The following is a 4,899-nucleotide window of genomic DNA, read 5'->3' as shown; positions in this document are numbered from 1 at the left end:
GTATTTATCGTAATAGTTTGGTGCCCTTCTATATTTTTTCACCATTTAAAAAAAAACGTTCCAAATAATTGACAAATGAAAGATGGATTACTACAGTCATAAAGTTGAACTAAAAATCTGCTTTAATCAAAATTACTACAAATATCTACTTTTTATTATATACTTATAATGAAACTATAAATAATTAATGTTAGAAATTAGAGAAAAAGAGAAAAAAATCAGCCAAAATACCATAATATTATCATCATTAGTTACATACTTCTATTCCCACTTTTTAAATAGATTTTTATTTTAAGGGGAGGCACTTATTATAGTACAAGTTTGTGTAAGTTCTTACTTTAAGAATACATACTTAAATTTTCCATATTATTGTATAAATTTTATAATGATATGGCATTTAACTATTACCTTATTGAGGTTGCTTCTAGATTTATGCTATTATGAATAATGATGGATAAATATCTTTTTCTATTAAGTTTATTTTCTCAAAATATAGATATGTTTTCAGTGGATATTTATGAATCAAAGGGTATGATAATTACTAACGTCCTTCGTAACAGATTTAAAGTCTTGCTCTATAGAGGCCAGTTGCGCTCTAAGAGGATCTACATTTCTATCAGCAACGTATGAGAATGTCTTTTTCACCACACCCATTACAGCATTATATAGCAATTACTAATAGTTAATGGTTAGCTAATTTTCTAGACCAAAATTTATATTTTAATAATAATGATGGATAACATTTACTGAGCACCTTTCTATAAGTACAGTTGAGAACTTTACAGACAATCCTGAGATGTATTTTGCTACTGTCACAACCTTGCAGAGAATGAAAGCATCCAGTCAGCCAGACAACAACTATTGATAAAAGAAGCCCCTGCTTTGTGCCAGCACTGTTCTGAGTGCTGGTGATGCAACAAGCTTCTGACATACCAGAGATCAGAGAAACACCATAAACAAGACATAAATAAATAATTTCAGATATTGGTAGGTGCTTCGCAGGAAATAAAATAGAATGGTATGCAAGAAAGTAATGGAGGTAGGGCACTGGTACATCGATTTTGACTAGGATAGTAAGGTAAGGTTTTTATACAATGGCATCATTTCAACTAAGACCTCAAATGAGAGCAAGCAGCCATTTGAAAATCCTAGGGAAAAGTGTTTCAAGGAGAAGGAATAGCAACTGTAAAGCCCTTGAGGCACTCACAAACACAAAAGAAAGTGTACTGGAATGCAGTAAAACAGGGAAACAGAGGAGTACAAACAGTTTAAAGGGGAAGGCTAAAGCTAGACTACATAAGGCTTTGAGGACAGAATTTGGTTTTCCCTGTCAATTCAATGGGACGTCATTGAAGGATTTCATGAAGGGGAGTATATGACTTGATTTGGGCTTTAGACTGACAGCATAAAAGTAGCAAAGTAGTCAGCAGTGAGACATGTTGATATCTTACAGCAGTAGTTCACGGAAGAGGAGTATATGACTTGATTTGGGCTTTAGACTGACAGCATAAAAGTAGCAAAGTAGTCAGCAGCGAGACATGTTGATATCTTACAGCAGTGGTTCACGGAAGGTACAATGATGGTTTGGACTACAGTTGCATGAAGAGAGTTAGGGAAAAAGAGGAATCAGAAGTGATTTCTAAGTTTTTGGCTTGAATAATGATGGGAGGTGATGCCATTTGCTGATATAGAGAAAGCTAAGAATGGAGAAGATTGCAGAGACAAACTCAATTGGTCTTTTTGTCCATGTTAGAGTTTAAGATGCCTCTAGACATCTAAGTGGCAAAGTTAAATAGAAGCAAGAGGCTGTGGTTCAGAGAGAGGTCTGGAGTGGAGATAAAAATTTGGGAGTCTTCCACATGCAGATTAGCATTTAAAGCTGAAATCCTGGGTCACCTAGGTAGAAAGTGAAGCTAGAGGAGATACAGACAAAGAAAAGTTTCTTGCTTCCCTTCATCAGTAAGAGGAGCCAGCAAAGGAAGCCAGAACGGGACAGGCAGCAAAGTGAGAGGAAAGCTAGTCATTGAAGCCAACTAAAGTGTCAAACACCGAAAAAGGAGAGGGGTGACCAACCGTTTCAAATGCATCACCATGTCAAATAAGATGAGGACACAGAAGGGAGAGCTTGCTTTGTTCTTATCTTTGTGATCTTTGTGTTTAGGTCTTCGTGACCTTAAATAGTGCCATTTCAATGGTCTAGTGAAGACAAAATGCTGATTGAAGTGAGCTGAGATGAAAAGATGAGGAAGTGGGGACAGCAAGTGTGGACAACTCTTCTGAGAAGACTTGCTGCAAACAAAGACCTGGGTTTACAGCTGAACTTGTTGGCGTAACTTGCCCAGGTGTGCACAGAGAACGAGCCTGTGGATCTTCACTTGGAACCTCAAATGCTCTGACAAGCTCTTAACCAAATATACTATGCTTTGATTTGTATCTAAAGAACATTTTCTAAGTATTTACTTAACAGCCTTTCTTTAATTTTCAGAGAAGGATATTACTACAGTAATTTAGACAGTTGCCTGATATTGAGATGCTGCCAATTCTTAAATAAGCATTCTGGGAGTCCTAGATAGCTGGGAAGGGTCTGAAGAATTCTGAAGTGTGGCCCAGATTCCATCGCTGAAGAGATCTGTGTGAGTTGAAAGGAGGAATTAACTGTATATTGTTTACTTTTGGGGTGGGTCACATACCCAGAAGATAAATATTCCCCATTTTCCATCCACGTACCTTATTATAGAAAAGGTAGAACTAAAACTGGTTTTATCATGCTTTGTCTGACAGCTTAGGTATGACACACCAAAAAAATGACTTCTCTTTGGTTTGTTTTTAAGGTCAGCCAGTGTATGTTATACAGGAAATGAATATTACATGAAGTAAGATCCACTCAGAATAATAAAATATCTTGCCATTTAGGTTTAGGGATGTGGTTTTGATGCAACACTTAAAAGCAGACTTTAAGACAGTGTGCAATTTTACTTATGACAAGAGTTGAAAGGAAGAAGGGAAAGGAAAGAGGGAGGAAAGAAAAGAAACTAACAAGTATTGATCAGTTATGTGCCAGCCCCGTGCTAAGTACTATAAAATGCATTATCCTTTTTGGTTCTAACAGGAGATAATTTGAGGTTATTATTTACATTTTTCAAGATGGCAAAATTAAGGCTCAGGGTAGTTAATTCTCTAAAACAGCATTAGGTAAATTAAAGAGCCAATGCATGGTCTAACCAAATCCCACCTCCAACAATTAAGTACAATATTATCATCTATGCTAGCAAAAACTTTGTCACTGGACTATGACATATCATGTTAATTTTTGCTCCAGTTTATTTTGAAGAAGAAAAATAAAGGCATTATGTAGGAATTCTTAGAATTCTCCAAAACAAAGTTCTATTCCACCTTAGCTATGAGTGCTTGTCATGGGACGTTCACGGGAGCTTGACACATGTGAAAAGAAATCCCCGCACTCTTGGTTCAAAATGGGTTTGTAGGTCATTTAAAGTCTTCCAGAAATGCAGAAATAGAAACTAAGTACAGTTTTGCTACCCTGTTAATAAAAGAGACATACTTAAGTGGTCTATTGTTTAGATAAAAAAAAATTTATGGATTTCTCCTGTGCATTCCTGGAAGACTAGTAATATCCAGCACAGAGCCCAGCACCTAACAGGGAGTCTCAATAAATATGGAAATAAAGGGTTTTCTGGTCATGCATGTGTAGGCACTTTGGATTATAAGAATGAAGAATAAATCAGGCCAACTTAAATGGGAGGCTAAGAATTCACAGAAACAGACAGAAACAGAGAGCTGTCAGTGTGACCCAGATAAGTCTGGGACTAGCTGCTGCCTCCTCTTCTGTGGGTTTCATGGTCTTCAGGGTTCTGTGCATTGTTTTGTTCTCCTCTCTCTATTAAACAATCTTCTCTGTAGTCTGTAGTCTAGTTTGTAAACAAAGTCTGCCTGATAGGCTCACCTATTCATTGTTACCTCTTTGGGCAGAAATCTTTACTCTAAGCAACTTCTTAGTCCAAATTTCATGGGTCCCCTCCATAGTCCAATATGTGGTCAACAATGCTCAGAGAACAGCAGATTTCTAAACCAGGAACTGTGGAGACAGGACTTTAACTGGAAGGGATCTGGCACAGCGATCATGACCAATGCATTAGTTCCTATTATCTCTAACCTAATGATCTGATTTCATTCGCATCAACAGCATGGATTTTGCCTAAGTCTCTGCCTGGGCCTTCCCAATACAAATCTAACTCTTTTGCTTGTGTCTTTGAAGAGCAAACAGCGATCATGACCAATGCATTAGTTCCTATTATCTCTAACCTAATGATCTGATTTCATTCCCATCAACAGCATGGATTTTGGCTAAGTCTCTGCCTGGGCCTTCCCAATACAAATCTAACTCTTTTGCTTGTGTCCTTGAAGAGCACGGGGAAATTATATGAACTGTTGACTAAGAATTCTTTTAAAAAGAAACATGATATTTGAAGTTCAGCTGTGCCAGAATATTAGACACTTAAAGAGGTTTGAAAGTGAATTGTTTCTCCTCATAGATTTGATGAGTTGACACAAAACCAAGTTCATGCTTACTTTATACAAAAAAAAGTATTTTCGTCAGCCAACAAAACTGTTAGAGCTTTATTTTATTTAAAGATTATGGAAATTTGATACACTGGTAACAATAGAGCACGGGGAAATTATATGAACTGTTGACTAAGAATTCTTTTAAAAAGAAACATGATATTTGAAGTTCAGCTGTGCCAGAATATTAGACACTTAAAGAGGTTTGAAAGTGAATTGTTTCTACTCATAGATTTGATGAGTTGACACAAAACCAAGTTCATGCTTACTTTATACAAAAAAAAGTATTTTTGTCAGCCAACAAAACTGTTAGAGCTT

This window comes from Galeopterus variegatus, unplaced genomic scaffold, assembly GCF_000696425.1.
Source record: "Galeopterus variegatus unplaced genomic scaffold, G_variegatus-3.0.2 Scaffold48, whole genome shotgun sequence".
NCBI lineage: Eukaryota > Metazoa > Chordata > Mammalia > Dermoptera > Cynocephalidae > Galeopterus > Galeopterus variegatus.
This window is presented reverse-complemented; position numbering follows the sequence as displayed.